At 42.2% G+C, this 22,655-nt stretch overlaps 1 protein-coding gene and 1 long non-coding RNA gene across 4 annotated transcripts in view; one reads left to right on the forward strand and one right to left on the reverse strand.

Annotated features, from left to right (window-relative positions):
* LOC114617721 overlaps nucleotides 1–6,491 on the forward strand; it is a 48,942-nt gene extending 42,451 nt beyond the window's left edge. For both annotated transcript variants that reach the window (XR_003710863.1, XR_003710862.1), the window contains exons 4-6: nucleotides 2,539–2,680; nucleotides 3,122–3,587; nucleotides 5,867–6,491. This is a non-coding gene — a long non-coding RNA (uncharacterized LOC114617721). The remainder of the gene's footprint in view (nucleotides 1–2,538; nucleotides 2,681–3,121; nucleotides 3,588–5,866) is intronic.
* The window catches only part of Maml2 (mastermind like transcriptional coactivator 2), a 326,128-nt gene that overhangs the window by 50,454 nt on the left and 253,019 nt on the right, over nucleotides 1–22,655 (reverse strand). The window lies entirely within an intron of this gene.

Consider the following 22,655-nt stretch of genomic DNA (forward strand, 5'->3'; position numbering starts at 1 on the left):
CACACTTGGAAGGGGGCTAAAGTGGTTCTCAACCTGTGGGTCGTAACCCCGTGGAGGGTGTCATATGTCAGATATCCTGGATATCCGATATTTACATTTCAACTAATAACAATAGCAGAATTATAAATGTGCAGTAGCAATGAAATAATTTCATGGTTGGAGGTCACCGCTACATGAGGAACTGTATTAAAGGGTCATAGCATTAGGAAGGTTGAGAAGCACTGTGCTTCAGGGTCAGCTACTCTTGGCCTTTAATGATGAGACTGTTAGTGGAAGGCTGATGTGAAGGGCAGGCATGGTGCCAAGTGTCACTGAGCTTCACTCTTGGTTGACAGGGGAAGGGTATAGTCTGGCAAGCACAACTGTACCCGTGTCATTCTACTTGTGGACATATTTGTGGTAGGTACAAGATGAAGAATGAATTCTTCACAGGGGCTTTTGATGGTTTTCTCTGGTTGTTACAAATAATAGCTTCGAATAATTCTAAACACAGTGGGCGAAGGATTAACAAAGCATCTTTCTGTTGGTGAACTTCTTAGTTTGGTTGCTCCAGAAACAGGTAAAGATGATTGATATGTATCTGTCAATTGAGTTACTAGGCAACACTGAATGTGGTAAAATTGTCCCCTCATTGGTAGAATATGTCTGGATGGGGGACTACAGATGTGCCATAAGTTCTGATAGGGAGACTAGGCTTTGAACTTCCCTGTGTGCAGCAAGCTTCTATGCGACATGTAGAGAGGACTCTTTAAGGCGTACATCTGGGTCTTACAGGACTGTTGACTGTGAGACATAACTTTCTTAAAAGTCAGGTTCTTCCCTTGCCCCATATGAGCTTTATCCTTTGTCATAAGAACTTTCAGGATTCTAACTATAGATGAGCATCTGATGTTTCTGACCTGGACTCTACAGTTTCTATGCTTGCCCTTCTGAGAAGGCTGGTGTCAAAGATGGGTGCAACTGGTTTGTTAATATAAACATTTACTTGAATTCAATGAATCCCCTGCTGGACACTGCAGCTGGGTGCAGGGTCTTCATTACGACCATGTTGCATGTGAGGCAGTACTATTTGGGAAGGACCTTAAATATTGAGACTTCTGTAGTGCTTAATCCATTAAATTAAATCCATCCACCCATTCATCTATGTATCCAGGAATCCACACACTTACTCATTCATCCATATATCCACCCACCAATCTATGAATCCATCCATCCATCCATGTATCCATCTATCCATGCACCCATTCATCTGCCCAACAACTAATTAGAACATGTAATATGCCAAAAACCATAGAATACTAGATAGAAACAATCAAAGCCTCTTTTCTCATCCAGTCCTTGGAAGGAACAGAGACTGAGTATTACTAATAATAGCAGATAATATTTATTAATTGCAGGATACTGTATTAAGAAGCGTATATACATCATTTCATTTAATCTTTGTCAAGAATTCTGTGAAGTAAGTCTTACTGTCTGCATATTACAGCCTCTGAAGTTCAAGTACAGGGAAACTGCCTCAAAGTGGCCCCTTCAGAGATTTATCCATACCCAGACAGTTATCTAAGCCTGCTTTTTAATGTGCTGTGCCTTTAGCATAAGCTCACACTAAGGGAAATTTCTGTAAATGCTCTTGTGCCAACTCTTTCTTATGGTCCACATTACAGTGTTTTAACAATCAGTCACTTGGGAGCATCAGGGATACCAGGGAGGCACAAAAGGTTGGGAAAGTGGCAAGGTTTACCTAGGTCTAACTGGGTATCAATCAGTCCTGTGCCTCCACCCCAAAGAGAAAACTGTAGCTACTTTCTTCCTAAATCCACCAGCATCCTTTCCTAACCCTGAGGGGCTTAGCTCACCAAGCAGATGTGAGCTCTTTGGTATTTTATATTCATGCAATACATAAAGTGACCACAACTTTACTTACATAAGCTTACTGTGTCCTAAACACACTGCAAACACTGGGTATAATGATTTTCTTTTTTTGACATATTGATTTTATCATACACACACACACACATCTGGGGATGTAGCCCTGTGTAGAGTGGCTCAACTAGGTTCAGTGTCTTACATTTCCTTCCTGTTGCTGAGATAAAGTACTCTGACAAAAGTAGCTCAGTGGAGAAAGGGTTTATTTAATTAGTATAGTCCATCACTGTGGGAAAAATTAAGGTACCAGGAACTTGGTCATTTTACATATACCTCAGGAGTAGAGACCAAGGATCAATGTATGCACGTTAGTTGTCACCTCTCTTTATTACTCTTCTACAACCCAGGATTTTCTGCCCAGCAAATGGTTGCACTCACAGTTAAGATGGGTCTCCTGCATCAACCAATATAGTCAAGACAACTCCTCTGGGGTACTCTCACAGATGTATAACCATTTCTCACAGATGTGCCCAGAGGCACACCTCCTTCCAGCTGTCAAAGTATCTATTATGTTTTGTACCACAAAACAACAACAGCAGCAAGCCCCCTCAAACTGCCGGAAAGACTTCTCAGTCTCGTAATGACTCAGTGCAATTTTTATGTGTTTATCAGGAGCATCTGCTAAGTGCCTGTCAAGAAGAAGGTCCCAGATGCATCACCAAGGACCAGGACTTGGGTCATCGGTACACTCACGACAGTCTTGGCAGCACACACAAGGAAACTTAACATGCCTTAGAACCTGACCCCCCAAGAGGTACATGGACATTGTCAGACATCAAGAATTTGTTCCTATACTTGAAATTCCCCATTATTCATACTTAACAAGTTATGCTCATATAGAAGTAAGCAAGGTGATCAAGAGTGGACGTCTTGCTTGCCATACTCTAGAACCTCAGGTTCCACTCTGCCTTTTTCCAGTTTTCCTGACCATGGCTCTGACCTGTAGCCAGCCTAACTGAAGGCTGCTTTGCATGACATTACATTGATAGTAAGGTCAGAGCCATTTAGATCTTGTCTAAGTGTGTGGTCTTAGATGCATTTCTCCTGTTCTAAGTGTCTCTCCTCACTTACAAGAACTACAGTGCTGGCCACACTGACTCCCATGGCTGCTTGGGTCTCTTGGAAGCTCCAGCACCTATTTGACTCTCTTTGCTAAAAGATCTTATGAGATGGGTTTCTTCTCTGTTTTCTCCAGGATGAGGCTTGAAGCTGAACGTAATACTGACAGAGCAAAGCAGAACTCCACACAGCTGTCTTTTCTGGCCAGTCTACGAACTCTGACTGAGCAGGTCCTGTGCTGTTGTGAGCACAGGAAACCCATGAAGACAAGCTGTCTTCCCTGAGGAACTCAAAGTCATTTATTGTTCAACTGACACAGAACACATTTACCCTTTCAATAAAGCACAGAATGTTGATTCTAAACTCTCATAAAAGAACTGGTCACCACTTCCTCTTGCCTAGAGTTCTAAGATGTCTTACTCAATGAAGAAAACCACTGATGGCTACCAGAGGCTTCTCCAGTGAGAATTCTCTTGAAGAGGAGTGCTGGTTATCTCAGAAAAAGACGTGATATAAATAAACATAAAACAAAATTGAGGTGCTGGGATACAACTATAAATTGCTCTGCTTGACTCTCTTCCCATCATCCAATGAAGAGGAAGGTTGGTCTTTGTGGCAAAGAATAGACCATCAGCTGTTGTGTATCCTGCCAAGAGCAGAGGGAGTTATTATAAATAATCACCAACAGTATGTTCTTTGGGGCTGGGCAGTGTGTGTGTGTGTGTGTGTGTGTGTGTGTGTGTGTATGTGTGTGTGTGTCTAGTGTGTCTGGAAATAGAGAGTGCTAGAGGGATGGAGGCATGGCCAACATGGCAGAGGATGAGCTAGGAGAATGTTTCCTGTGTAGTTCTGTTCCTATTACTTCATGAGAGTGGTTATGTAATGTACCTCCACTTATAACCAGAGGGAAATAAAGGGGACATCCTCATTACCAGTGACATAGCGTAAGTCACATGGACATGCAGTCAGTGACTGTCTTTCTGCATCTGTCTGGCATTTTGCCAACTTCTTGCCTCCTTTTGGGCATATACATGTACTTTTAAAGTGGGAGCAGAGGCAGATCTTGATGCTCTCCTTTTAAGGTCTCCTCATGGAAGAAATGTATGGTGTTGATTTTATAATTTTATATGTTATTATAAGGTACCTTTTAAAAGGAAGTATATTATAACAACGTATAGGTCTCCCAACACCTCCCCTGTGTCAGATCCACCTGCTCCATGGGACTTTGTAGCCAGATGCAGGCCATAGTTCTTCATGTCATTTTTCCAGGCCATTCTTCAGAACATGGAGAACTATCATCCTGCTCAAATCTAAATGTAAACTGTAACTCAACACAAGTATATGTTAGAGGGATGCTGCTTAGGAAAGTGTGTGTGTGTGTGTGTGTGTGTGTGTGTGTGTGTGTGTGTGTGACTGCTTTGCCCCGTGAACCTGGAGTTTCCTGATCTGGTGAGCTTGGTTGGCTAGCACGCTCCAGAGATCTATCTGCCTCCCCCTCCTCAGCCCTGGCATCAGAGTATGCCACCATGCCTAGCTTTTCCTGTGGGTTCTAGATCAGGTCCTTATGCTCCCATAGAAAGCACCTTACCAGCTAAACAACTTCCCTGGCTCTGGTTTCTTTTTTAATTATATTTTTAGTAGTTTACATTCAGACAGTAACATTCATCCACATGTCTAACAAGTGGGGAGATGGAGTCTCCAAAACACAAAATGATTTAGTCAGCCAGCTAAGAAAACCTAAGTCTGGGTCAAGGCTTAACAGGTGTTCCAGCCAGTATGACTACAATACAAAATTCTCAGACCGGCCTATAAAGACTGTTCTTTATCATGGATCCCTATTGAGGGAGCAGTGTGGAGATTGTGGGGTGTAAAGAGTTCAGGTCTCAGAGAAAGGTCTCTCAGAGGAAAGGACATCCGTGTAGTTTGTATTTATGTTTGACACATGGTTTCAATTTCATGTTTGCCCTTTATGGCCACAGAAGCCTATTTGCCTCCTCTCTGTTTGCTCTCATAATTTTTCTTATATTGCCACTATCTTTAATTTTAGAAGCCTTTGAGTGCATCTTTGCAGATTTATTCCTTATTGCAAAAGGAGCAGGAATCTTGCCTGTGTTCTCGTGCCTGTAAACTAAATGACAAGTTCAGGGATCTAACACTGAGCACAGATAGCAAAGACAAAGTTTATTTTAATCAGAAAAATATACTTCAAAGATTGAAACTCCTAAAGTTAGAGAGATTTCAGTCTACCTGGGGCCATGGAAGTAGAGTTTACTTACGTTAGCTATCAGGCTGCTCATTGTTATGTGTTCTGGCCCTATACATTTGGGTTGTAGTATCTTAAACATCCAGCAGATGGCAACAGTTCCAAAACTCAAAAATTCCATTTACATGTTATGGCAAGCAGGAAATAGACACATAGAAGCCTGTCTCTTCACTGACTTCTCCGCTCACTACCTAGAAAGGGTTTCTGAAACATTGAGAGTAGAAAATACAGCTACTGCATGGTGAGGACTACTCTCTGTGCACGCCTGAGGAAGGACTTCAGTAATTTGAAAGGGAAATATAATTAGAATAAATCCTGACTCATCCCCCAAACCGACAACCATCACTCAGTTATTTTGCTAAGTGAAATAAGAGAGGAATCTTAGTGTCAGCCTGGGGTGTGTGTGCTAATCTCAAACCTTCCACAAAGGAGAGATAGGCAAAGGAAGCACAGCATAATGTTTTCAAAAAGGAGCCAGCTCCCAGCTCCTCCAAGAAGCAAGGACACAGCCCCATGACAGATGCCTCACAGGGCTTTGCCTTCTCACTTTGTGTGAGGAGACGGATGCGGGGCGTGATTGAATGACTTCTAATGTTTCATGACACCTTTGCTCCATAGCTTTGTAAGGCTTACACATGAATACACTGATCCATATCCAGATGAGCCGGGGCCTCCATCCTTTTGTGTCGAGCACAAAGAAGAAGGCGAATGCAGCAGAGACAGAGACAAAGGAACGGCCCATGTAACCAAGCGCTGAACATGATTTAAACAGCCAACTTAGTAAACATCAATTCTCAGGATGTGTTCTGTGAATTGGAGTCAACCTCCAAAGGAAATGCAGGCTTACACTGAAAGGATTGCTTCTGCTAAAGACAAAGCCAAGCTGCATCTCCATGCGGTAAGTCATCTCCCTGAAAGATGCTGACAAGACAAAAGCCTCAGAGTGAAAAGGTGAAACTGGCTCATTTGAAAAAGGAAAAAAGGAACCGCATTAGAGCTTCTTTGTTTAACACCCTGGTACCCATGTTTTGTATTGTCAGAGGTCAGTGTGGCTTTGAGAAGAGAGAGGGTTTAGAAATGGAGAGAATGTGCGGCTTGCTGTGTGACTTTCTATGAAAAACTTTACATCTCTGGACATCAGTTTCCATCCTGGTCATGTAAGAGGGTTGGAGCAAACGCTGTGTTTTCCACATTGCTGTGACCAAGCTCCCTCTTCAGATTCATGCATGAGTGAGAGACTTAAAGACGGGGTAGTAGGAGCTTGGGGAAGTGGGGACTGGTGCCGGCTCATCAAAATGGAACCATGGGGAAGGCACTGCACATAAAACTATCTCAGAATTCTTTGAGCTTCCGATTTGTATGGCCATTTTCTAAGAATAAAATAGAAGCTCTGGTGTGGAAGCCAAAGCCCCAGAAATGAACATATTTTGTCTTAAATGTTAGCTTGAAAATAATGTGCATTTTTGACTTTTTGCTTTTATATATACAGCAGGGTCCAAGGACATTTCTAAGACTGGAATTTTGAACTGCCAGACGTCTCCTGCCTCAATCACAGTCAAAACACACAAAAGATTTTCTCAGAAGTGTTCGACCTAGAACACTCGAAGCAGCTGAATGCTTAAGGCTGAGTGTGAACAGAACAGTAAAACGTATCATTGACATCTTGGCCCCTGGAGAAACACATTTGCTTTGTTCATTCACCTCAGATTTAATTATTTTCCAGTTCTCATTTGTGTATGTGTAGGCTACCATCCAGTCACAATATGCCAAGTCCTACATGTGGGAGGCACAAAGCTTCCCATTCCAAAAAGAGAATGGACACTGCAGGAGAAGCGGCTTATCCTGCAGTGCGTTAGAGAGCCCTGCCCTGCTCCCAGCAAGTGTGATTAAGATGAAGTATTTGGTGTGTGCATCTATATCTTCAGAGTATCATTGTGTGTCATATATGTCAGAGAAATGGGCTCACTCTATTAGATTCCTGCAGTCCGTTAGAACTGGGAGGGACATTACAGAACCAAATATAGTCACCCTTCAGTTTACATGTGAGAGAAAGGAATCTCATTGGTTTAAGATTGGCAGAGATCATGCAGGTGGCGGGATGATGCTAGATTGGGATCCTTATTTTCTTTTGTAATTTGCGTGCCCAATTCAGGGACATGCCCATGATTACTCTTCTCTCAGCATCTCTCTACTTTCCTGAATTATTTCTGTTTCTTCATCTCAAATTTGTGATTTTGCTTTTGAGATAGGGTCTCACATAGCCCAGGCTGTCCTTAAACTTCCTATGTCACTGAGGATGACCTTGAACTCACTGCCTTCACCTCCCAAGTGCTGAGGTTGCAGTTTAACAAGCCCAGTTTATGTGATGCTGGTCCATGCATGCCAGGTAGCTACTATACCTATAAGCCCTCACCCTATAAATGATTTAAAGGAATTCTTTTGAAGCTAACACTCTAGGACTGACTTCCTGCTTGATTCAAGGCCTTAGATTTCTTCTGGATGTAATGTAAGTCCAAATGGCCTTGTTACCTATACATTCACCTTCCTACCACAAGTCTATTCAGTTTGCTGTACACTCACTCATTCATCCAAACATCTATCTTTGTTTCCACCTAAAGCCAATGATCTCAGAGGGTCCAGCCCTCATCTAGGTGCGAAGAACTAAACTAAATGCTCTTGCTCCTCAGAATGCCAGCAGTATGACTGCAAGTGCTCCTGAAGAATTTTTAACAAAGCACACCAGCTTTACGGTTGCTCTTAGCCAGTATTTTTGAACAGCTTCCCGTGGTCACAGCAAACATATCACTTGCCTTATACTCTAAATGCAACAGCAACTGTCTGCTTCAGCATCAGCACAACATGAGCTGTTGGTTCCATGCTAGTATATTGCACTGCACAGAGCCAAAACCTTTGACCTGACATCTCCTTAGAGAACCCTCCACACTTCCCAGGACACCAAGTGAAACTAACTTTGCTTGCTTTTAGCCTGTCCCAGCGTAAGCCATCACACACAATCAGGATCACACTAGACAGTAGCAGGGTCTTGGGTCATCTTTTGCAGGTTCATCTTTTTAATGTCAGGCAGTTAACAATACTGAGCATGTTTTTTTCTTTCTTCTCGCAAACATTCCCTAGTTTTTCTCATCAGCAGACTGAGGAACTGCACTGGGAAATTCACTAAATTCTGTCTCAAACGTGGGTCAGAGCTAGTGTATTGTCAAGAAAGACAATAGGTGCAGTTTCTAGGGCTGTAATAGGTGGGTCTGTAAATAAAAATTCCACACTTTCTTGTGAGTATTTCTTGAACTTAGGTGAATGTGCGGAGTACCAGGATGTGAACAAGCCTCTGAGTGAGTTAGCTTGGGCTCCCATCAGCTTCAGCTGAGAGCCTTCCATCATTACCCCAGAGTAGGAAGCAAAGTAAAAAAGTTGTCTTGTCAAGACAACTTTTGACAAGAGCTACAGACAGTCTCTGAGGCGTCTTGTTGCAACAGAACCTCATTCTGTTCATGGCTATCTGCTAGAATTTGTCTGCTGATCTTTGGAGTTACAGTGCAGCAATGTAGCTCTGATTACAGAGCTGTCACCTGCCAACATCAGAACCACCCTTCACATAACAGGGTCTCACATGCTCCCCACATCAGCTTTGAGAAGCAGATACCACTAGCTCATGTTAGGGGATGCTCTGAGGGAAGGGGAGTTTAGACAGTTCAGTTCAAGTAAGTTACTAACTGGGGAGCCATGGCTCTCATGTTGACTTTGTCATCTATGTCACATGCTTCTCTGTGACTACTTTCTACAAATGGACACTCCCTTCTGGGAGGAAGAAGGAGAGACTTAAGACCCAAAAAGCTAACTAGAAAAAGTCATAGGATCCATAATGTCCTGTCCAAGGTTCTAGAGGTAGCAGACAACGGCCAAGGAGGAGAGACTTTCCCATGGAGTCAAGCAGGGAGCTGCGGAGCTGCAGCTTTGTGGGTTGTCACTCTTAACACCAGCAAATCTGCAGGTCCTCCACCACATACTCAGGCCGAATCATTTCTTCTTTTGTTACAGGGACCCTGTCAAGGGAATGGTCTTCTCTGGACTCCCCAGGAAGTCAAACAACTGCCGAAGATGACAGTTTTGTACAACTGTGGCTGAAATAGACTGGCGAGTTTTTTTATTTATCCTAAACATGCTTCTGATACTAGCACTAGGTTATAACATGAAAGTTGCAGGATTGTAGCTAAGTAGATAAAACCCCTGAGTCTGGATTCTAGCTCATTCCTTGTCAGTTTTCCAGCTTGGTTCAGATTTGTTTTTTAAAGTTCTTACTTCCATAATCCTTGTGTATGGTTTATAGTTACTGGTAACATCAGAGAAAGCAAAACTAGATCTATGTTATGAAATAAACACTGAAGAGAGTAATTCTACTTATTTTCATGTATTCTAATAACATTTGTCAGTGGAAAGATAGAAATTTCCTAGTTGTCAGGGACTTAAACAACGACAATGAGGCAGAAGTCAGCTCACAGTAGGGTCAGCTCACAGCAGGGTCAGCTCACACGAGGCAGTAAGGGATAAGGATCCAAAGTGAAAACCACACATTGTCCATTTATGCTGCAATGAGGAGGAAGGATAGGAGCAAACAGTGAGGCCAGGAGCCCTGAGGATGAGAGACAAAGATTCCTGCATCTGACTGTGAGACAGTTAGGCTGACCTGGTAAGAGACAGACAGACTCAGAGGAGCAAGGCTGTGAGGACAGGCTGGCTCCCATGAGACCTTCCTCCTAGGGAAACATGCTGGACACTATTGCTTGATACGTATTCTTGCCCTTAACACATTCCTTCTCATATCTTTATAATAGACTAAACCGTAAGCAAAGAATAGTTTCTAACCATCTGCCTCATTTTAGGAATAGAGCACAGACCAGGATGGCAGCCATCTCAATGGCACGTGAGATGCCTGCAAGGCTGCAGAAAGCAAGACCACACAGTATCTAAAGTCTAGTGGGTAACAGAGGCCAGCAGTAACCAAAGCATGAGTTAGAGATGGGCAAAGTGGGCTTCAACCAACTTGACTGGGTACACAGCATGTGGCTATTATCCTCCTAGCTGAGATAGGCGCATGTCTACATCCTGTAGCTGGGCTAGGGGCATGCCTACAACCTGCAGCTGGGCTAGGGGCATGATTACAGTCTATAGCCTCTATTGGCACAGCCTGTTGCAGTCTAGAGAATGAACCAGTCATAGAGAAGACCTCAGTCTTTGTCCAGTTTCTGCCATTGCCCTGAAAATCCCGGACAAAGGAAATTCAAAAGCTTCTGTCTCTTGGCAGCCCTTCACACATAGGAGCCTCTCTCACTTTGCTCAGATTTCCACCTTTTCTGTAGTGATTCTTAACAGAGCTTTTTCTTCATCTTTCCTTTCTAGCAGTGTAAGACAGCAGACTCGGAGTCACTGTCCCTGGTTGGCCATTGATGACAAAGTGTCCAGCATCTTAGATCCTTGGATCATATATAACTTGACCATGAAAGGTCCCATTGATCTAAAAAAAAATCTTCATTAATGGAAAGCGATTCCTGAACCTGCACATCACAGAGACATGTCTATGGAGGGACAGGGTAATCCACAAGTGAGGGTAGTTAGTGTCTCACACACTAACACACATGGCTGTTCAAAGTCTGCTCCGGAAGACGGTGACAAATGACTGTGGTGGGCAGGGCTAAGCTGGGAGGGTGGGGAAATATTTTACACAGCCTGACACAGAGCAGAGGATCATAGGAATGAAGAGTCTCCTGGGACATTTAGCAGGTGGAAGCCATGAGCTGGTATGCCAAAGCCAGGTAAGAACTCTGTGTGCTGAAGTGTACTACAGTTTGTAAGTGATCCCATCACAACAATGACACTTTTATATGTGCAATAACTGAGTCGATGTATGACTAAATTTCCTGGCATGGCTCGACATAGACAAAACAAGTCATTAAATTTTTTGGAAAAAGCAAATAAACTTTATAGGACGATGAGCCAGCAATGTCGCTGCTGTACATGGAATTCATATGACCTGAAACCTATTTTCCATTATTTAATGTGGCTGCTTCCGTTTACAGATTTTGATTCCTACACCTCAGATCTGAGCCTTTTAGATTGTATGTCCTGAGTTTTGAAAGAAATTTGCATGGTTTATATTATTGTTCAGGACAAAGTTGTTCACATAATCATTTTATGACTTTTTAACTAGTAACAATGCAGGTACAGAGTCCCCCAATCTAAAGGAAACAAACAAACAAACAAAAAAGAAAAAACCCAAACAACAACAACAACAAACCAACCAAAAAACAACAAAGAAACCCAATGAGAAGAAAATGAGAAGTGAGAACAGCCTGGTACTGAGGTTTCCTATGAGCATCAATGGGCTGTTAGTCCTTAGAGCTGAGGCCTTTTCAGAAAACTACACTAGAGTTGGTACTCTAGTGTACCAACTATGTTGGGAGAACATCTTTGTTACTCAAACCGCCTAAAGTTGAGGTTGAGTTTTCATTTATTGGGTGACCGTCTTGTGGCTGGGATCAAGAGAAATTATTTATTTCAAAACATTGACAAAGCTGTAGCGTAGCAAACAATGCAGTTGTTTATTGAGGAACTGAAATTGCTTTTTAAAAAATGAAATTTACGTTGTGTATGTGTGTCTATGTGTATGTGCACATGTGTGTGTAAAGGTTAGGGAAGACATGAAGTGTCCCCCTCCATTGTCCTCTCCTTATTCCCTTGAGATAAGCTCCTTCATTGAGCCTGGAGCTGACTGCTTTCTAGCTAAACTTGTGGCCAGCCAACCCCACAGATTGCCCCGTCTCCCTTACCTCCAACACTGGGGTTGCAGGCACGTGAGAACATCGAGGGCTTTCCATCCGGTGCTGGGGATCTGAACTTGGGTCCTTATGTGGCATAGCAAGCACTCTCACCCCTCAAGCTGTCTCTCTAGGCCCCTAGAATTTGCTTTTATGAGACAAAACTGATATTTTTCAGTATTGTGAAGAAGGAGACAGACCACAGCAAGTCTAATGAATCTTTGGTCCAATGAAGTTGGGCTCTAAAGCCTCTCCTGATTCCCCAGTTCCTCTGCCTCTGAAATACAGCTGTGTGGGCAAGAGAAGCTGACCTGAGGGGGCAGCTGGGCTCTGTGTGTCTCTCATGACTCTTGAACATGAAGCATTTGAGCTGAAAGTTTTAAGAACTCATGTCCAGTTTCCAAGAAAACACTCATAGGCAAGTTCATCTGGAGCAGCCCGCCCTGCTCCCAGTGTGTAACAACATAGTGATGATGGCTGTCATTACTAGAACTGAGTAAAGGACCAGAATGCTTTGACTGTTCTTCCACTCCGGGTTTCTGAATAAAGCGAGATTTCAACAGCTGGGTGAAGGTTAAACATCCCCCTTTTCTACAAGTGTGGGGCAGGCAAGCTGTGCCACGCAAGCTCCTTCTCTGAAAATGCCTCCAGAGAGAAAAATACAAGGATGTACACACAATTCCATGCTAGAAGCATTGTTCAAATAGAAAACTTGGAAGAGGTATTGGTCTGGGGTGCAGGTGTCTGCTACTGGCTAGTTTTGATGTCAGAATGTCAGGAAGTTAGGGCACGAATTGGGTACAAGTTCTACAGGAGAAGCCACTTGCTTCCCAGGTGGAAATTCAAAATTTCAAAAAGAGAAGTCTTTCAGACAAGAAATTTCCACTTTAGGCAGAACATATCTTCTTTTTTTTCTCCGTTTTTCTGTTGGTCCTTTTCCTTTCCACCCCTTTTCTGTGTTAAAGCATCTCAAAATATTCCTAATTAATAAGTGTTATAAAAAAAAGAGGAGGTCCAGATCGTCTCCATTTTTCTAGAAACATCAGTGAGAAACATCTTTACCCTCAGCCTGTCTGCTCTTCAGTTGCTCAGACACTCAGAGAAGCAGAGGAGTATCCTGAGGGCACTTTCTGATTGACTAACTGGTCTCTCCTCGTGGTAAATAGTAGTGCTAACTGGAAACAGCAGAGCCAGGATGTGCCCCACAACAGGCCTGTCTTCAGTCAGCATAGTTCTCAATTCCTGAAAACCTGTGGTGTTCCCAATAAGGTAACCCAGGTGTTCACCCTCAGCAAGGACCAACAAAATAGAAAACGAAAAGTTCCACTTTCAGCATTATTTAAAGGAAAAACGTCTATTCAAAGGGAAGATGACTAAATAATCATAAGTTTAGAAAGTTTCTTCTGCATTGGTAATCTTCTCTTTCATAAATTTAATAAAATAGGGTAAAATGAGCACAAGCTTAGGAAGGGGTTGGAGCAGGGTAGGCTTGTACCACTTAAAGGGAACAGAGATGGACGGCACTGAGATGTAGCCTTTATAAGTAGCTCAATGGCACACTGCCCAGACACCAGGCGATTTTAACTGCTAATGCCATTGAGATGAGGTAGTATTTCCTGCACTGTTTTAACTTTTCAATAAGCATCCAGACACAGCAGGGAAGCCCAGGTAAAAAGTTCACAGTTGGAGGGGGCATATGCACGTACACTCTTCATGCTCTCAAAACACAGCCTGTGGAAATGACCTTGGTAGAACGCGGAAGGGAACAGCACATGGAAATAATTTGAAACTTGCAGAACATGGATTTTAGGGGCTGTGATAGGGTGGCAGAGATTTCTCTCAAAGGAATTCTGCAATAGGCAGTGACAGGAAGAAGGGAGATATAGCCCTAGTTACCCTTAAGTTGGGAGGTTTTTTGTGAGTATTCTGACTAATTCTACTTACAGTATCCAGGAGTGCTGTCATCTTTATCCGAACCATGCCCATAGCTAAGGTAAGCTCTGGGCTGGATCAGCTGAGTGGGCTTGTTTCCTTTGCAAAAAAATGTCACCTATGTCTTTGAACCATTGTTCTTTGTGGTTTTCTTTACCTATGTATTTGCCTTGGTGACCCTTCCCCACAACCCTTCACCTTTTATTGTTGTTGTTGTTTGCTTAAGATGGTTAACAGCCTCAGATGTCTGCTATCTGTCTGCTAAGGATGGTGCCTTACTCATCCATATTGCATGGAAACCAAACACAATTGTGCTGCCTCCTCAGCCTCATCCCTGCAGAATGCCTTTTAGAAACTTCCTGATAATTTAGGGGCAACCCCTCAAATTTACTTCATACAAAGTCTCCTACAAAGGCTCCCACTTCTGCCCACCATCCCTCTGTCTGTCTTCCATGTCTCATTGATCTCGCCCATCAGCAAATCCCTGGTCTCCTTCCGTTCCTGGTCCATGCTGTTTTCTGGCTTTGGTCTGCCATCTGCACATCTCCACTCCTATCTGTCTGTCACTGGCATTTCTGAGGGCTTTCAATCTTAGGGACCCCTCTCTTAGTTCTTACAGTAATTCACCCCATCCTTTCTGATGTTTCTCCTCTCACAGATCACCTTCATGTTGTTTTATTATTTCTCCTGTCTGTTTTCTCTGATCAAGGGCAAGCTCTGGGAAGTTAGGGCTGTCCCTGTCTCTTAATCCATGTACCTACAGGGCTAGCAGCTTGAAGCATGAATGCCTACATCTCTTGGAGAAGAACACAATAAAATTTTTTTTTCAGCAACTGAATGAACAGTTACTATAATAGTAACCACATGGATGTCTTGCTAGCTATGCCTCAGTCAAGAGGCTGGCTGCTTTATGAACGCCACACCACTGGATCTTCACAGTGGTCTCATGACCTGTAATGAGACTTTTATTCATGTTTACACATAAAGATCTATCCACTTTACCTACTCAAAATGCTGGAATTTGGGTCTAGTGCCTTTTTAAAGCCTATGGCCTTTTTGGAACCTCATAATCTCCTAAGTAGTTATTCAATCAAGAAAGAAACAAGCTGAGTGCTGGCTGTGGATGCCTTTAATTTCAGCACCTGGGAGGCAGAGGCGGACAGATCTCTGAGTTCGAGACCAACCTGGTCTGCAGACTGAGTTTCAGTATAGCCAGGGCTAAACAAAAACAAAAACAAAAATAAAACAAACAAAAAAAACTGTCTCAAAGCAAGCAAGCAAGCAAACAAACAAATTAACAAACAAAATAAAATGAAAACCACTTGGAAAAGTCTTAGCTTCTCTCAACTTGTGAATCTCTTCAAATGGTATTTGTTTTCAGTTCATGTTATTAGAACGACTGCTAACTCCAATAAATAGATGTCTCTAAAGGCTACAAAAAGATCATATCTAAAGGCTGCCTCAATTCCCTCCCCAATTTTTCTTATAATTTACCACAGACTCCCAATACTTTGAATCTCTCTCTCTCTCTCTCTCTCTCTCTCTCTCTCTCTCTCTCTCTCTCTCTCTCTCTCTGATTAGCTCAATGTAATTATGTAATGGGTGTCTATGTTCTTGGACAGATGGATGACAGCATAAACTAGGCAGCCACTGATCAAGTTCAGCCTAGAAAATAATTTGTACCCTGGTCATGTCTACTCCAGAAAACACTGTTTAGAAAAGATTGCTTCTAGTAGTCCATCAGAGTCTATTAGAAAAGACATTTGGTGAGATGTGGGTCTGACTTACTCTGCTGACTTGTATGAATATTGAAATAAAAATAGACACAGAGTGATTATTTAAAGGACCCAAGTCTTTTGTCTACCCTTGTAGTTCGCACCATGAGAAAGTCTCTGACCTCCCAGAGGTCAATGTCCTCTTTTGTGTATAACCAAACCGACTATTACATTTGCAGAAGGTAGTGTGGGGGACTGTGTGACACCTACCTGCTCAGTGCATGGTTTTTGTGCAAGAATTACTCTCCTTGTCTCTTAGTGTGTTGTGACATGTGGCAATAACAGTATCTTCCTCAAAATTGTAATCTTTGTGAGGATTAAATGAATTGAGAATGTGAAGTAGTGGGACAGAGGCCGGCACAGAGCAGTGTCTCCTTTGGTTTTAAGTATTACTGTAGTCTCAGAACATGCGGACTCCCCACTTTTCATCCAGTGTCTCCTTTTTATTCACTCCTCCATAGTTTATCATTTCAGTTGAGTTCTAAGTGTGGACCAAAGTCTAGAGTTTAGAAATGATGAAGATTCATGCCTTAGACCACAAAGTCACCATTTCAACAGGGACTATATTCTTAAGAAACTAGAAGGAATGTTTTGTGTCACAGTGGACAGGAAATAGCTGTTTGTGTAACCTAAAGCATCTGCCTTTAAAAATGGAAGGTTTGGGAAATGTCGAATTACATGCCTGATAGCTTTTAAATGCTTAATAACATTTTTAAAAGTACGTGAGCATGTGTGTGGGGGTGTGTGCGTGCCTGTGGAGGCCAGAGGCTGACATCGGGCCCCCCTCAGTTACTCTCCACATCACTTTTTGAGACAAGGTCTGCCTCTGAGCTCAGAGCTCTCTGATTTGGTTTTAGCTAGTCTGGGCTAGTCTGAAAGCCCCAGGGATGGACGATAATCTAGTCTCACCCTCCTCAGAACTGGGATTACAGGTGTGGGCCACCACCATCTATCTGGCTTTTGAAAATGTGTTCTCGGGGATTGAATGTAGGTCCTCCTGTTTTTTCAGCAGAAAGTTATAGGTGAAGCCACTTCCTTAGCCTCTTATGACTTAAAAATTAAGCCCTAACAAAGTTACTAAGAAAATTGTTCTGCTTTTATCAAGTGTTTATGCCAAACCTAAGATAACTCACCCAGGATAGCAACTGGTATTAAATCTTAGGGCAAGGCAGGGAAAGGCATGTTAAAACTTTTATAACCCGCTTGTGTATCAGGCCTTATATACAGCAGCCTGTGTTTCTTCTTCGCTCTCAAATCCACACAGGTGGCCACACTTTGGAAAGAAAATGAGGTGAAGAAGCTCTACTGTTAGGTCCAAAGTTCTTCATGGGACAACAGAGAGACAACCATCAAAAAAGAACCATGATGCATTGCACCAGTATCTGTAAAGGGGATCCAGGTCTTGTGTGATTTGGGGAAGTTGCCATTCATTATGAACTGCCATGTGCCAGGAGCTGTGGTAACTGCTTAACATGAAAGGCTTCGCTTAAGCCGTATAATTACCACATGTGATTCTCATTTTACAGTGATGAATTCTGGAATGTAGGCGCTTTGATGACAACCACTCAGCTAGGGACTGACAAAGCCAGGATTTGAACCAAAATCTGTCTGTCTGCAAAGTTGATACAGTTGGAGACTCAGAGTTGGCTACTGGTGTCTGTGTTTTTGACCCAGATAGAAAGGAAGGTTGGTTAGGTTGGCCCTGGACTAACCATGACTCCTGATTCCACCCTCTTCTTCCTCCCTTGCCTTTTCCAAAATATAAGAAATAAAAATAAAAAGATGGAAGACAAGAGTCGGCAACCAGGAATCCACTTGCCACCGTCCCACTCAGAAGAGCTTGAGGAGAAGCAAGCACTGTGGCCCTGTTTTAGAAAGTTGGCCCATAGGGAATAGTAGGCCTCCTCCTTGGCCAGACCCATGCCTGGCTCTTTCTAGCACTGCCTAGACCTTGCATCATCAGTCCAAGTGGTGACAGGTGCGTACCTCCTGCCTCGGTACTCTGTGTATTGAAAGCTTCCTGAGACGGGTACACAGAGCCTTTATGAGAGCACAAGGCTGAGCTCAAGGGAGGACCTCCTGCAGCATGAGTAGGTCAGCATCTGAATGTTCACACAAGTCTCTGCTCTTCTTTGGAGTTCCGAAGAGTAACCTGTGCATGCTGTGATCAGGCGTGTGTGGGAAGTCAGGCAGAAGGACCTGCCTTTTAAATGACCTGGACAAGATGTGCCTTATTTAACAAGAGATGTTCATTTTTAGACACAGTGCCTGCTCTTGATGATAGGCATAATGATATTTCCTCAGATAAATGTTGACCATAACTAGGTCAAGATTTCTACAGATTATTGGGACCAGACCTCTAGGAATGGATTCATTTAGAGAGAGAAGATGGTGAAAAGTCTTGCATTTTTTCAGTGAATATTGGTTTATCAGTAGTTGTCTGCCAAACATCATCTGAGGTGCTAAGTATGTGTTAATATATAATTTTAAGAAGGAGTCAGCTGGAATTAACTGAAGAAGGAATTCTAGCAAGGGTAGATTGACATAAGCAAAACCATTAGTAAGCTCAAAGGTGAGAAGTTCTATGAAGAAGAATTGACCTAGATAAATGTGATAGAGTGGTTCAGAGGCATACAGACTCTGAGTTGGACATATATTTGGTGCACTCTGGGAAGGCAAGCATGGCTGGAAGGTAGAGTAGAGGTTAGGGAGCCAGCGAGATGGGAGAGATGAGCTAGTGTGTGTGTGTGTGTGTGTGTGTGTGTGTGTGTGTGCATGTGTAAGAGAAAGAAAGAGAGAGAGACACACAGAGAGACAGACAGAGTTCATAGGCTGGTTGGGCTAAGATGGGAGCTTCTGGGGTTTCCTGTCTCTTTCTTTCCACTAGACATAAGCGGACTGGGATTACAGACACATGCTGTTGTGTTCAGCTTTTATGTGGGTTCTGCATTTGAACTGAGCTGTCTAACCAGCCCTTCTTGTTTTGTTTTTAAAGCACCCTTTAAATTTATTGTTAGTAAACAAGATTTAGAATATGAAAATTCCTTTTAAAAGAGCCTAAGGAAAGAGAAGAAATGTGCATTTATTGGAGTCTATGGAGTTCTTTGAGCAGCAATCACATTAATATGGATGTCTGATGAGAAAGCACATGTTTACAATTGTGCCTCTTGTCTTAGATTTTATTTCAACCCCCCTGTTACTTATATATTCCCCAAGAACAACTTCAAATACCTTATTTTTGCAAGCTCGTGGTTTCAAGCCGCTGCCTTAAAGGTCCTTGTGACCTCTCTACAGAATTTTAACATTTTTTCCTACTTTGTTGACTTGAGGGGAATGACAGAATCAAACATGCTCATAAACAATGCCAAATAAATCAAAAACTTCCTCCTAAGAAAGGGGTAGTTTTATGAAGAAAATACTAGCAAAGTTAGGCTTTGAAAAAAAATAAAACTAAAAAGCCTTTTTGCCTACTGACTTTTCTGGCTCACCAAGTTTTCTCCTAGATATAGTTAAATGTCAACAGAAGTGTCACTTGTTAATTGTGCGCGCATCCTGACTCATAATGAGAATGCATACATCATTTCACGAGGGGACTGTTTTGTTCTCAATCACATTAGCTGTTCTTACAAGAACTCTCACTCAGCCACTGGCAGGAAGATGGTTTTTTCCTTGATGACTTTCTCCTTAACAGTAATTGACCTCGGCTGGTTTTCTTTGATGTTCTAGAAGCACTGACTTTTCAAAGGTAAAACAAAGCAGTCTGTGACAGTCCATGCCCTGACATCTTCCCTACAGTGACAGTATTAAGCTCTAACACATGAAAGCATTTCTGAAGAAGAATGCCAAATGCTGATGCCAATCTGAAGAGATGCTGACCAATTCATCCATCTCTTTCCCTCCATCCCTTCTTCTCCTTTATTGTTTTTATATGACCTCTGTTTCTCAAAGTTTATTTTACGATCTGTTTTTTAATTCAGGCAGTATGAGTCCACCCTTATGAAACAGGACATGAAGCTAAATATTTTTAGTCAGTCTGTCATAGATTTTTTTGTTTGTCTATTTGAATGGTGGATAAGTGCATAAAATGTATTCAGTACTGAAAATCGTAATAAGAAGCGTCACAGTTTATGTTTTGAATACCAGTTCTAATTGTGTTCATTAAGCTGTATAGACTTTGGATCTGGCTAATTTTGGTATGTAATGTTATTTTTTATTTGCAAGTTTCTTTTAATAAAAAGGTTTATTAAATTATATCAAAAAGTCTCTTTAAGGAAGATTTTGTTTGAGGTGTCTCTATTATTTAATTAAATAAGCAGAGAAAATCTCAGAAAAACCATATGTCCACTTTAGGATATGTAAATGTATAACATACCATATAAAGTCATGTTACTTTGGAGGCTGAGTAGAACATCAAGACAAAGTTTGAGTGAGTCTAGGATACATGTTCAGACCCGGTCTACAAAAAGTCACATTGCTTAGACGAGTAATAGCTGATTAATTCAGATTATAGGTTTATCTTGAAACTGCAGGGTACACACAGTGTAAGATCAGTGCAAAGGGCAGGATGCATTTCATCTTTTTAATTTCAGGGGGCTTGATGATGGTCTCTGACTTTATTGTTTACCTTTGTCTTCACTGATTAATCTGTTGTTAGTTACTTCTGTGTTGCTAAGAGTTGAATTTATCTGTCTGGACAAGTTTCCTTTTAGGCATTTACCTGAAGGTTTAGAGGCCTCAGGTTCAGGTAGGTAGAAGCTTTAGGTATACTGCTAGTTTATAGTCAATTATACGGCCATATATTCAGGATAGTAGAGTCAGCTGCAACTAAGTCATTAGGAGGTCTTCTTGGGTGTAGTAGGGTTCTTTATGGAGAGTTTTAGTATCAACTCTACACAAGGTGATTCCACAGGAAGACCAAAGGGGCTGGCTTTGCCAGCATAGACACTGACACTTGGGAGTGTTTTCAGGCCTGCTCTTTTGACTGGGTGAGACCTAGGTAATGAAAGACCTTATGGGACGTGATATAGCACTATACGAATGCAGGCGTGTTGACCTCTTTAGACCTGGGAGCTGTAGATCTTGGTGCTCGACCAGTTAGGGTCTTAGGGTAGCTTGCAATGCTGTCTGGTGAAGTGCATCTTCCTCTGACCAGGGAGCTTTTCAAACTCATATCCTCCAGGATAGCCAGGCTGCTGCTGGCAGCACACACAACACTGGGGTTCCCAAGTGAGAAGGCAGTGGGAAGCGCGTGGGAGTCTGATTTTGATGTTGTACGTTTACATCTTTTGTTTTAATGTGTTGAGAAGACCTATGGGTTTTTATGCACACAGGATTTTATTTGATGCTTTTTACTTCCTAGGCTCCAAATCTTATCTCCCCATCCCCATTTGTCATCACGTGTTAGTTTCTCTGAGGCTTCTCCTGTGTTTGCCTGACATCTAGAGTTGTATTAGAAGAGACTATCATGACATACTGCCATTGGACACTTGAAGATTGACTGCCTTCATGGATACAGCTGTAGAAAATATCATCCCTCAAGGTTGTCTCCTCTAAGTTTATTAGCAGAATGTAGGCGAGGAGTCCTCTTTTCATTTATCGTGCCTGCTGGGTCAAATAGACCACATCCTCAAAAGGTATGTACAAAGGAAACATTTTAGAAAGCCAACTTAGATAAGATTTTGTGGGACATTGAGTTGAATTGATTTCTTCCATCTTGAACTAACCGAAGGTGAGGTTGGGGAGTGAGGATGTGAAGTAGTTACAGACTTTCTCAGTTCTTTTCTGGGTTTTGCAATTTCCAATCTGCAGCACTCTTATTTAGTCAATGTGCCAAGGACAATTCTAGTTACAAAGTAAGGGCCACAGCTCTGTGCAGCTAAAGCTTGCTTTTCACATAGCCTTGCTGGCCTGTGCAGCTGCTGATGCCCAGCGTCTAGAGGCTCTATACAGACAAGTGGGGCCAGTACTGACCTGGAGTAGGATCACAGCCCTTCTGAAGCTGTTGGCAAGTGAAAAGGACTTCTCTGATGTATGTTAAAAGGGAGCAATACTTTTATTGGAAAAGATCTCCAAGACTCAGACTACCTCAGAAATTCTGAGCCTAAATTTGAGCATTTACATTTCTAAATAAGTTGCCGTACTCCAAGCTCCAGGGTTGTATACTGCAAGGAAGAAAAGAAAGAGACCAAAGGAAGGGGATTTTCCACAAGACTTGTTTCATCTTAAAATGAGATTTACTACAAAATGAGCCCTAAAAGGGACCAGGAGTCCCATCTCAAGCCAAAGTGACTGTACTTAAATGGTGTCCCTGGACACGCACTGCCAAAGGAAACAAGGAGGCAAACCTGAAAGCCCTAGGCACTGTCGGCTCCATTTCTTCCCCTCTCACATGTGTCTCCAAGATTAAACTTGTCTCTCTGTGGCTCCATTTCAGTTAGTACTTTTAGACCTCGGTCCAAACCTCTTCTCTTAGGATTTGGCTCAAAATATTGATAACCATAAATTTCCATATTTTATCTCCAATCTGTGAGGACTTAAAAAAAACTACTATGGAAACTAAATACAATCTTGAGGAACAGAATGTGTATTTAGTTTCCACAATGAAATCTGACTACAACATTAATACTATAACAATAAGTTAAATGAGATGTGTTGTATTCTTTGTGCTGTAAACCTTATATATCTATGTTTTGCGTAAAACACATCCATTCAGCCTTGGTTTTTTTTTTTTAAAGCCTACTGTTTTGGTTGCTTAAATGGTAGTTCTGGTACTCTGCCTTCAACCAAATGGGTGGAAGAATCACACAGATACTGTAATCTCAGAATGGTCTGCAAACCTGTTTCCAGGCTGAGGATGTTTTCCTGTGCTAG

Source organism: Grammomys surdaster, unplaced genomic scaffold, assembly GCF_004785775.1.
Source record: "Grammomys surdaster isolate TR1022 unplaced genomic scaffold, NIH_TR_1.0 138, whole genome shotgun sequence".
NCBI classification, from domain to species: Eukaryota; Metazoa; Chordata; class Mammalia; order Rodentia; family Muridae; genus Grammomys; species Grammomys surdaster.